Here is a 13,204-nt window from a genome sequence, read left to right on the forward strand (position 1 = left end):
GGAGGAGAGCACAGAGAGGGGCCACACATGGACCTTGATTCTATGGAAATGCATTATTTGTGAAGATTACCTGAAATGGTCTTGGAAAATCATTTTGGCATGAACTAACCTTGAACATTCCCATACTTATGTAAATGATCTCCATCAGTGGTAATCAATGAATGGAATAGCCTTGAGGTTCTTAAATGTTACACAGAGCGTTTTCGGTTGTTAGTTTGGTCATAACAGCCTTGTAAGACAAGATGAGGGTCAGACTGTCAATTCATCTTTTTGGCCCCCTCACAAGTGCAATCAGATTGTTTTTGTCCCATTGATGTTGTTGTGTATATAGTAAAGAGCTAAAATGTTGTGTAGTTTAAAATGTGTGAACCTGCTGCTTTTCTCTCAGTGATTTTAGAAGAAAGTTGCCTGCAAGCTGTCAGTCCACTTCAAGGCTGTGTTGTCTGTCCTCGTAAGGCCGCTGTCTGAGTGGAAGAAGGACACAGTGACACGAAGCCCCTGAGGGATGAGTTCATCACTGACTCTGGCAGGAGGCATGAATGACGTCTGACATGTGGCTGGACTCTGAGTGCTGCCTGCTGCTAAATGCTCCACAGAAAAAGCCCTCTGATTGACCAGATCTGACACAAAAACAAGTGAGCACACAAGCCTGCGTTCACACAAGGAGGTGTGATGAATAGACGAGGATAATAGGATTTCCCTGCTGGTGTGATACTAACACCCATGCCTAGAACAATTTGTTTATTTATGGATAAATATTTACTATGTAATCAAATTTGAGTCATTAATATTATTCAAGCAAAACAATTACTGAATGATTTTTTCCCCCTTCTTGGTTCTTGTCAAAGCTCTAAAAAATCTAATGTTGTTATTTATTTATTTTATTAAATCAGAGTACAAAACCCCAAAGAAGAATTTTTACTAAACTTGCATGCCTTTTATAACTACTTTTATCTATTTTGCTAAAGTTGTCCAAAAACTAGTCTACTTAGTTTTTAAAGACCAACAGGTCTGAAGTTTAGGATTGCAGAGGTTTAGTGCTGGTGGGAGGCATGGATCCTTTAAACAATTTGTTCTCCAATTCATCAAAGTTTTTTTTTTTCTGCAGCTCACTTTATGTTGTTTTTATAGTCATTGTTTACTTTGGCAGATAAAACTATTTTTTTAGGTTCAGGAAAAAAACCCTAATATGCTGGAGTAAATCCCTCAACTGTAAATAGATGAGCCCAGCTGGAAAATAAGGAGGTGTGAGATAATCTCCAGAAAAAATATAAATAAAATAAAACGTTGGAGCTTGATGGTCAACAACAAACCAAACAATGGTTAAATAATCTTTTTATTTGTTCAGTTTGCCGCTATACCTTCACCTTGTCAGTCTGTTTGATTATTATCCTTCAATCACTGTTTCTGAAGATAGTGGTTGAAGTATATACAGCTTGATCAGTCACTAAATGTTAATAAAAATCTAGTGGAAATCATTCTCTCATTTTGTGATCTCTGTTTTATGCTTTCTGGATTTGCACCTGATGTTTCCCAGTTTTTCCCAAAGCCCAACCTCAATCCTCTCTCGGAGAAAACCTCAAAGCCTCTGCCACACCAAACCGAGAATACATACCTGGTTTATCACCTCTCATCGACAACCATCCACTGTGGAGCCTTTACTCCTCTCAGACATTTCAATACCAACCCAGCTTTCCATCCTCTAAACTCCCAAAATCAGCTAAACTTACAGTAATAACATGGCCATGCTTCTCTAAAAATCAGCTATCATTGGCCAAGAGGCATAAATTAAACACAGAAGACCTTCCGTTTTATCTGTTGCTGTATAATTTCATCCCATTCAGTAGTTAAATTATTAAATAATTTAAACAAAAACAAAGATTTTCAGACAATTTCAGTTCTTGTGGTTTACTGCTGACTTTAGGGAAATGCTGGATTGTGTTTTTTTGTGTGCATAAAAAACAGTCAAAATACCAACAAAACTTGGAACCTCGGCCAGTCTCTGTGACGTGCGTGCAGAGCTGTTTGTGTCTAAAATGCATGAGAATGTGTGCAGTGAGCTGGGACTATATGCATGGCCGCACCCACTTTAATGCATGAAGCCTATTTACTGCTCATTCATATTTATCTGCAGCACATGTGTGTGTTCTGGCCCACAGCTGTTCCTGAGCAGGTAGGCGTGCACTTCCAGGTTTTGGATGTGAAGCGGCCCTCTGGTGCAGCACGTGAAGTTCACACACTTCAGGTGTTTGCAAACAGTCTGGCTAATCCCGATAGTTTCTGTATGAGGTCATGTTTTCTGTGAAAAACACAGTGAGAAGCTATAACAGCTCTCAGTGTCAGGCTAATTTGCAAAGAACACACACAGAAACAGACACACACTCAGCACCTATCAATGAGGATACTGAGTCATCGATTAAGTAGAGTCACAATTATCTTAACCTTCGCCCTGAGGCTCCTCTGCTTCTACAAACAAACAAGACGCTCCATCACAGTGAGAATAATGGTGTGTTACATCTGTTAGTCATTGACAGTAAACATTTACTTCACACAAAAATCATCCATGGGAATCTCATGTTGGTCAAATTGATTTCATTTAATTGCATATTGCTTTTAAAGATTTTATTTTCCATCCTATTTCTGTTGACTGTGGTTTGGATTCCCATCTGGGCCAGGTGGCTCCTGCGAAATATGTATGACAAACCAGCAGAACTGCGAGTGACCTCCTACTGGGAGAAAACTATTGAAACAATGTTGCCACAATTACAGTAAACAATGGGTTTAATACAATTACCTAAACACTCACTTATCTAACATAGTTTGAGTGACAGAAAACAGGTCAGTATTAACAAGTTGTGACTTCCAAAGGGTTAGTAGATGAAAACCTGGTATCCAGAAGATTTTCACAGGAAAGATAATGGCTCTGTCAGGTCCTGTGTCAAGAATTTGATGGACGCTTTTCTCCACTATTGCTCCAGTTCCAAAAATGTAAAATCTGATGAAAAGATCAGATTTTAGGCAATGTCAAATAATTTTAAAACTTTTTTCCCCAAAACAATATGATATTTATTCTGTACAATTAAACAGAAAACAACAATAAATCCATTAGAAGGAAAAAAACATAAAAAGTCCATTGCCACAAATTTGCATCAAACCACCACAAGGCTCAGTTATCAGATACTGTGACATGTGACTGTGATATGTGCGTGTTTTGGCTCAAAACACACAGATGGTTTATATTCAATATATACCAAAGATTAAATTAAAAGCCAGGGGCTGGAAATACACCACATTATGAATAATTTTCATCAAGTTGGATAATACATAACTAGCCATTTTAATGAATGTGTGACATTCAAATTAACAATCTCTGCTTAATTTACTAATTTACAATGTGCTTAGCAGCAAGATCACACATTTTTTAACAATTGTAAATAAATCTCGGTTTGGATTTGTTTATTAACCTCAGACTTTGCTGAATCACATTTCAATTGAATTCCAGGATTCAGATAGGAATCTATCAGCATCCCATATTCTACACTGTATAAAAAGAAAATGTAACAAAATTCAAAGTCTTAAGGCAACAATAATTATGAACTCAGGACTTTAAGTTTTTGTAGATCCAGTAAAAGTTGTAGGGACTTAAAGTTTTACCATCTTTGATTCCTGAATCTTTCTTACTCACATTGAATCAGTGACTAAAACAATATTTTAGACTAACTATGAACGATAGATATTCCATCTTGAAAAAAGGTATGGGAACACTACAAAGAATGAGTGGATTTTAGTTTGTGTGGAAGGAAGATAAATATAAAAGCAGCCACTTTATGTTTAGAAGAGCTCATAATGGATAACTTACTTTGTCAAGTTGTTGTGCTCTGATTGTAGATTTTCTTAAGACATTTTTAAGTGGGCTTATTAAGCTTCTTTATTGGGGAATCCCTGTATTTTTAAAACATAGAACATGTGCTTATAATACTGCCTACTTTGACTTTTTCTTGACTATGATTTAGATCCAAACTCAACTATGTGTGACAATCTGAATGTTTGACAACTTGACTCTCTTTCCTGCTTCTCCCGTGTATTGCTTTTGACTTTTTAACGTCCCACCGTCTCTTCCTCTTTCAGCGTCACCCCCACCCACACACGTCTTTCTCCATCTCACTCCGCCTCTGACACTCTGATCAATTCCCCATCAAATCCTAATGCTGTGGTTTAACTCAAGTGTGGCATCTTAATTAGAACGATAACTGCACACTGTCAGGGTCATCGACTGCGCCGGACGCCAACCAATGCCTCCCATCGACAGGCTGCCAGAGCTCAGAGAGGCTCTGAAAGCGGGGGGCAGGCAGACAGAGGGCGGAGTGGACACAGAAAACTGGACGGCCAGAGTTGAGGATGAGGCAGGCCGGTTACCAGTGATCGGAGAGAGCTATGGTTTACCAAGGAGGGAAGGAAATTAAGACATCTGAGGATCTCCCATTGCTTGGTCAAGTATTGCTCCACTTGGCCTCAGTTAACACTCAAGAGAATTGATAGCTGTAAGGTTTTCTGTGAATAGGATGGGATTGAAAAAGCAGAAAGTGAAAAAGAGGTCAAGTCAAATGAAACAGAAGACTGTGACAGGAAGGACAGTTTTGATAATGGTTCCAAAAAATACTTTGATGTTTGATAAACAGCAAAAAGAAAGATTTAATATAAAGCCATTAAAGTGAAATCTAGCAATGATGAAGGCTACATTAAATTTTATTACGGAATCAAAAATGTGTTAGTATCATGAATAAGGTTAATTTCTCTCATTTCTATTAAATCTGAATCTGTAATATGATTAGTTTTAATGATCCATTATAAAAAAGCAATGAGTTGATTTTTTAAAATATATATTAGAAATATGAGGTATGAAAGAAGTAATATTCACAGTTCAAATGAAATTAAATGATTTCTGCTAAAAGAATCAACCTCTAACATTAGTTATCACTCTAATAGTTTTTGACTTAAAATAAACTAACAGATACAAAACATAGAAAACCAAAGAGCTTAACTTTCAACTCAATTTCTCCAAAGTTTGAAGAAAACGGTTTTGAGAATAATTTACACTTATTTTGCCACATTTAAATCTGAGGAATAGATTTGAACAAAGAATGTAAAAGTTTCAAAGAAGATCTAGTCACCAGAAAACACAACTTCACCTGGTGTCAGCTGTTTTCTGCTTGATGTTTTTGTATGTTGAAGTTTCTATTTGCTCTGGTTAGGAATGAATAAAGGAGAAACCCAAAGATAAGGAGAAGGAGAAAAATTATTTTAGCTTTCAGCAAGAAACAAACTTTAATGCTGATTAAAAAAAAGTAATTTGGGGTGTGATAAAGAAACACACACACACACAGATGTTTGTTGCTCCCCGTCATTAACAGAAACAGCATTCCAGGGACAATATTTGGACAAATTTTAGCTATAAACTCTTTGAATGCTCAGATTATTCACCACATAACTGATATTGCAACAACAAAATATTAAAACAATCCAGGCCTGTATCAATAATCTAATCCTTGTTCTATAAACAGCCGAAAATAGTTTTCCAAATTTCCTCCCCAATTTTATAATATAATCTGGTGCCAATGGATCCTAAACATATATGTGTATTTTTCCATAAAAACACATTAACTTGCATGTAGTCCAACAAAGAGACTCAGTAAAATTAATATAACTCAGTGGGAAAAGAACCCCTAAAACAAAATTTTATGACATGACATGAAATTAATTAAATGACACTTTATGTGGCAACAGGGAATAATGTTATGTTCTTTGTTGTCCTCAGGTGGAAAGTGTTTGTCTCAGGTGTTGTCACAGAAGACAGACAAATAGGGATCACAAACAGAGAGTTACCCAGCTTCACCTGTAGACACACAGTTGTCAGCCACAGCACACTCTGTGCTAAAAGAAGCATTTTTCACACCAGGCAGGGAATTCCCTCCTGCTCATCTTGTCAAGTGGCCATTTGTCCTCTTTTTTTCCCCCTTTCCTCTGAGGAGAGATGAGGAGGAGAAGAGGCGTGAGAACAAGAGATGAGAGACAGAGACAGGAGGAGCAAGTTTCCCTTTTTCTTGTGACAAATAAAGAAATCAATAAATCATTGCAGGCCTTTGACGGTTGTGGTGAAGGGGGGGGGGGGGCTGCCCATTCTTCATAGACTATTTATGAAGCTGTCGTCGCCGTCCCCCTCACTGCAAGTGTGTGTTGGACAGCCGCTCGCGTCGCGAGTGAGAGCACTGTCTGAAATATTTAAATGTTTGCGTGCATTTCACACTAGACCTGTGGCCCCTCTCAGAGGATGCTGTGGGCTTTATGAGGGGGATGGGCAGGAGGTGAGATGTGTTTGTCAACATGTTTGTTTCTAACAAATCTGACCGCCAGTGGCCGGATGTAAATAAAGCAACCTTGATGCTCCTCATCTGTCACTCAAAGCTTCCTCAGTTGTTTTCTCTCTATAGTACTGTTGTGCAACAGGGATTGCAACAATGTTTGGATTATGCAGTTATTGTTAATTATGATAGCTATTTAATAAAATCAACAAAGTTTATTTTTTGTTAAACAAGTCGGGGCACTACCTAATGACCAGCAATCATTAGCCAAACACGTTCAGTGTCACTGATAAACTGATCCTGTGTCACCGGATGCTACCAGGATCCTGTGACTGTATGCTAATGACTGTCGCTGCTGTTAGCATACAGATTTGAGCTATGAAGTGTTATGCTAATCAATAGGCAGACATTGACATCTTAATGGCTGTTTCATATTTGGCTTTACTATATGTACTCTGCGCACTCTTCACATGGATGGTTAAGATTTTGTAGTCGAGTGTACCTACATGCATATACTTCTTGTGACAAATTCCTTAATTTCCCACAGTCTGAAAGGACACCAGCAAACTTGATGAGCTAGTTGTGTGTATAGCTCAGTTTCCTCTCTACCAGGGCAGCTGCCGCACACCTGTTGTTGGTGCGGCACAAAGTGGGCAGTCTGGCTGATGTGCGTCCTTGTGTCTGGTTGTGGAGGCTTAATTTTACACTTTGAAAGTTTCAAAGGTTTTCTTTTCCACCCAGCAGGTGAGAAGAGTATAATCCACTTAAATCTGTGCCTCCAATTCAGGTGTGTCTTCCTGGAATGGCTCCGAAATGCTAAACTAGAGGCCTTTTATATTCATGTATAAAAGCCATACTCTGTATGGCTTGAAATAAGTTTAACAGCATTCTTTGTTGTAAACGATTATTCATATTGTGGCCAAAACAAGAACAAAAATCTCTTTAAATGTGATTTATATGTAGAGTGTTCCTTGAAAACTTCATGACTTCTTTAAAACTGCAAGAGAAGATGCTCCACTTACATTCCTGCAAAGGATGTTTATTTCTGCCAATTCAATAGAGTGTCTTGTACTTTGGGTCATGATCTATATCTTATGACAGGCAAGGGACAGAATGTGGATGCACCGATCAATTAGGGGCATTGCCTTTCTACTAAACTATTTATTTGCCATAACACCCTAGAGTTAACAGCTTTATTACTCCTATCAAATCCACAATCCATTCCTCCATATCTATTCTTCTGTCTTCCCCAAATGAACAAAATGCTTGAATTCCCCTCCCTTGACCCAAACCCAGAGGGAGCACTCAACCTTTTTTCAAAATGAGATTAATGAGAAAATATGGAATAACAGCAGCTCACCTAGTGTCTTTCAGAGCTCCACTGGGTACCGCTGTGTCTGAGTGGACCTTCACTGGGCATTAGTTCATTAATAAATTAGAGTTTAGATCCAAATGGAGCTCTGCCAATGAGTACCACTTCACCAACCTGCAGTAATCCATCTTTTACAAGAAGATTATCCAGATTATTACACCAGCTCTGGCTCAACAGACCCTGAACTGAAATTACTAAAAAAAAGGGGGGGCTGATTGAAAACACTGCTAATTTTTACTTTAGGATAATCCCCAAATGAGTATTAGTACCTTGTAAAACCTCTGTGGGAGGGCTAAAGCTAAAGTCTCTTAGACATGCAGTGAAACACTTACCTAATAATTAGTTTTCTTTGGTCTCTACTCAATGTGGTCACATTTTTTAAATTCCCTCCCAGACCTTTTATAAATTTGAATCAAATGTAAATGCTGTGTGTTGTGAACATGTTTATGTTTAACTCAAAAATTCTCTTTTCAGGGATAAATTTTTCACTCATTTTAGATTTATACTGTTCCCATTAAAGCTGCTGTTATATGTTCTATTTTGCCACATATATTTGTGTCTTCAAGCTATGACCAATGAAGTAGATCTAATAAATCTCCTCTGAGCTTAAGATCTTCTCGTTTAGTCAAAGCAGAAGTTCTCTTTCTGGGTCAGAGGTGGAGGAGACTTGTCTGATCTGAAAGAGTTTTAATCATGACTGATAGTAGAATGAAGCAGAAGATGGTTGGACATTGATGGTTCTACCTCAGAGACTGGAATTACAGGTGCAACTTCAGCCAAAGTTGTTAAATTAGGGAACATTTCTCCAATTGAAGTAATCAGCAGTCAGCAAGACTCTATGAACAGGATTTACTGATTTAATTACCTGGACTATGTGAGTAAAGTTGAAAATGTCTGCACCAAGTGGCCTCCAGATTATTATTATTATTATTATTATTATTATTATTATTATTATTATTATTATTATTATTATTATTATTATTATTATTACCCTGCCACAATCTGAAACTTAGACAGAGTCAGTGGAAACAAAGTTTGTGTGTCAGTCACAAATGTTTGGTAGGAGATAGGAAGTAAATCTCCATTAAAGCCAACAAGTATAGTACATCATGAGAGTGATACTTAATGTTTTTAGCAGACGTGTAACTTATATAATCATAGAATAACTTTTGCAGAAGTGGTAAAGTTTGAATCCTTCATTTATGTTTTGCATTTGTTTAAGTTCTGAAGAAAATGTGTAGCTTTTGTTTTGCTTTTGTAACAATGTCTTTTTTTCAACCTGACCAATAAATCCATGCTACCCATGGGTCGCTGAAGATCACAGTGTGTGCTACTGTGTCAGACATGTAACTGTGCTGTAGCATCATTTTACCACAGTTATCTATGTTCATGCACCATAGAAATGTTAGTATGTAAATGTGTGGTGACGATGTTATCAGCTCAGATTTTTTTTTTCCTTGAGAGTTTTACAGCTGACAATAATCTGTGCATTGAAACGCAGAGGCTAGTTTTGTAGGCTCTCAAAAAGTTCCCTGTAAATTGTTAACTTTTCAAAAGCTGCTACATTCTTAACCCCCTTGGAAAACTTTCTTTTCCATTTTCCCCACACATTTTAAGCACACTCAAATAAACCCACATCCAACGCTTACCTGTCAATGACTACGTGAAAATAAACTGAACTGAAGCTTTAAAAGGTTCTCCGAAAACTCGGTGGTAAACTTTTGACATCAGTGACATTCCCCGTTCTCACAAGGATGTCTTGGTTGCCCTCCTTCATAGTAAGTGCGTGTACCTGTGCAGCATAACACTATGAGAGTGATCCAGAGAGCAAACACTAGATTAAGCACTGTGAGCGCTGGCGGCGACGCTGAGATTTAAACTCATTCTGTCTACGGCTGCTTCAGATAACGAGCTGAATCAGCATGCACCATGAACACACACGCCTACACACACACAAACACAGCGTTAAAGTGAGCACGCAGCTGACATCCAGAGAGGAACGGGAGAAAGGCACGAGCTGATATAATGAGCTAAGGTCCTTTTAGAGACACAACTGTCACTTTATCACCTCTTGTCTTCTTTTCTTTCTACACTTCTTTTTCCTCGACATCCTTGTTTCATGGAGTTTCCTTTCTCAACAGCAGCAGTTCAGAACATTTGGTTTAAGAGTCTGACAAGGTCAAAAGTTAAGTGAAGATGTCAAAGTTTATTTAATGTCCAGACTTGTTTGCCCTAATCTGAAGTTCTCATTGACATCTGGTGGCTCAACGCAGCAGTGCCAGACTCAGCGGTTCATCTATATCCTAAGAACAAAGCACATACCTTTGATGACAACAATGTGCCCCTTCTGGTCAGGAAAGACACATGGCTTGAGAAAGGGGGGAAGAAGCGATCTACATTAAATATAACAAAATAACATTAAGCAGTGGAGGTGGGGTGAGTTTCAACCATTCACATCCAAAGACATGAAGAAAGCAGCTTGTATCTTGGTTTTATTAAGCAGCATTTTACAAGTGATACTTACCCAAACAATGAACCGGTAGTTGGGCTGAGCCCTTGACTTCTGTGACTTTAATGGCTCTATTCATCTGATTGTTGGGAACTATAATTTATAAGCTTGATGCTCTGAGCTCATAGTCACTCCACACCAAAGAAATGCCCAAGTGGGTGAATATGATGGCATGCAGAGACTAGAAAACCCATTTACCTTTTTCTATAAAAAAGCAATGTGCAGAAAAGAAACTGTGAGCAAGAAATGGATGTATGGCAAGCCCAATGGTGATATAATAGAGAGTTTTGTAATGTGTGGTCAAAATAAAAAAAACACCACTAAATATGCCCCCATACAACATCAGATACTAAATGAATACAGGTAGGTACTTATATTGCACAACCTGGCGTTTAAACGGTTGTTTTATTTTGATTTTATAATATTATAGCATTGTTATTTACATGTTTACTACTGTTATTTACCATTCAACAAAAATAATTAGTAAATGTCAACCAAAAAAAAATAAAAAACATTTTATCACAAGGTTCATGCAGAAAGAACTGCTTTACGCGTGCAAAACTAAATGTTTTAAAATTTTACATTAACCATTTCCTCTTGATAACTTTAGAAGTTTTTTTTCACTATTAGATGAGAGCAGATTCAATTATATTTTAGAAAATCATCGTACAACATTTTTTGTTTGCCTGTTTCAGATTAGCACTGCAAAGCGTTGGCTCTGCTCCTTCTTCCTCTACAGACGTTGGCCTCTTTGTTAGCTTTGGATCACTTTCAGAGTCCCGCTGTCACTGCTAACAGCAGCATGACCCTGATGACCCTGTCTTATATCCTCTGCCTTATCTATCCCAACTCAGCAGCCTGCAACCAGGCCCTGCCACGTACCCTGCTGGTACCACTCCCCAAGAGGAGCAGAAGGTGGAGGAGGTGGTGCAGAGCTTCAGGCCTGTCGCTGCTCATTTCAGGTTAGCTCGTGTGCATTAGCACCAACAGAAGTGACAGCTGTCAGCGTCACCGAGCTCGCTCCGGATGCAACCCCCACCTCCCACCAACCCATCCGTCCTTGGAGCGTGGCCAGGCTGAAGAAGAAGAAGAGGACAGAAGCGTGTTAAACAAGGAGGGAAAACAGAAATCTGTACTTAAAGGAGAGAGAGATGAGTAAGGAAAACATTCTATGGAAAGGAAGAGAGAAAAGAAGCAATAATAGTCATCCAATTTAGAAATGTTTTTTTAAAAAGAGGGAGAGAAGAATCTGAACCATCAAAAAACAAAACAGGTCAAGACAACTTAAGGAATGGAACTTAGAGAAGGAAAATTAATAGGATAAAAAAAGAAATCAGCTTTATTTGTCTCTGAGAAGGGTAATTCAGCGATTTTCCAAAAACATGAACTCACATGCTGAGTAACAGTCACTAAAAGTAAATTAAAAGAGTAAAAACTATGTGCAAGTATTTGATCAGTAGAGAAAAAATATCCTAACTTATGCATGTGAAGTAAATGTGACAGTATTTTTTTGTTTGTTTTTGTACAGAATGTTTTATTGGTCCATTATGAAGTTAACCAAAATAAAATCTGATCATTAGCAAACTTGTGACCAGTGCAACCAAGCATCAGTAGACCACTTTCATCTGTTTTGACTTTTGTTTAAGTTATTTCATATATTAACCACAAAGAAGATAATTTGAAAGCATTGTCCTCTGTCTTACCTGATGCTGTTGAGATGGAAGGAAACATAGCACTCTGCACACTGGTTAAAAAAAAAAAAAAAGTGTCATTATCCAGAGTGAAAAATGTCCTGCACCAGCATGGGCTGAATGGCCACTCAGAGAGGAAGAAGCCATTACATTAAAAGCAATATAAAAAGTTTTGTTTTGTTATTTTTTCATCAGTTGAGGCAGGGTATTGAGCAAACGTTATGTGATGTTTCAGATATTTATCAGAAACAGGTAAATATCTGTTTCTGATATATACACACACTACATACAGTACAATTATCTAAAAAAGAGAAGCCAGTAATGGGACAAGAGGAGGAAAGGGAGGAACAAGGAGAAGAAATAAGGCCAAATGTTGCGTCATTAAATGATTAAACAGTGATGCAAATGACAACCGTTTTAATTAGAAATTATCTTTTCCCAGCCATTAAATCATATGAAAATGTACATTAAAGCTGCTTCAAAACCTCGCATCCCAACCTACACCCAGCTCTTGGCGGTCTCTGGCCTCTCTGTGGCCCCAAAGCTCCTCCGGGTCCGTGTGCGAGCAGTGCCGCCTGCTGGCCAGGGGTGGAGCGGCAGCCTACCGCAGTCAGCGCTCTGAGTTCTGCGGAGCTTCACATCCACTCTGACAACAGCAGCTGTGGAGCTGCGGACACGGGACAATTATTCTGACTAGCACGAGAAATCGACGAGGTTTACTTGATGTAAGTATGCTTATTTTTATTTTTAGTTGTCATTGTCTTTTTTATATTTTTCTCTAGGAAGATCAAATAAAATAAAAAAAAAACAGTTTTACATTTTAATAATTACTCTTAACTTATGTTATTAAGAGATTTCAGGTCACGAAAAAGAACTTAATGAAAAACTAAGTGATTGTGCAGAATAAGTCTTTGTTTGCTTGTTTATTCTTCGCATTAACAAAGATGGAAGGAAAGTAGCACTCTGCACAATGGTGAAAAAAAGAATTTCTAATTTAAGAAATCTAAGCATGTATAATTTATAGAATTTCTGAAACCTCTTATCCTCTTATGTTTTTAATCTTTACCTTATTAAATAGCAGATATTAAATAAAGGGCCACCAATTATTTTATTTTTTTTCAGAATTTTTTTATTAAAATTTCTTCAATCTCTCCACTACTTTTTATGGAATATGCAAAATCTTATTTAAAAAAATGTAAATAAATAAGTAAAAATATAAATAAAAGTCTTGCTGATGAATAGATCCAGGGAGTTTTATCTGGGGTTCAACATG

Source organism: Xiphophorus maculatus, chromosome 9 (assembly GCF_002775205.1).
Source record: "Xiphophorus maculatus strain JP 163 A chromosome 9, X_maculatus-5.0-male, whole genome shotgun sequence".
Classification (NCBI taxonomy): Eukaryota; Metazoa; Chordata; class Actinopteri; order Cyprinodontiformes; family Poeciliidae; genus Xiphophorus; species Xiphophorus maculatus.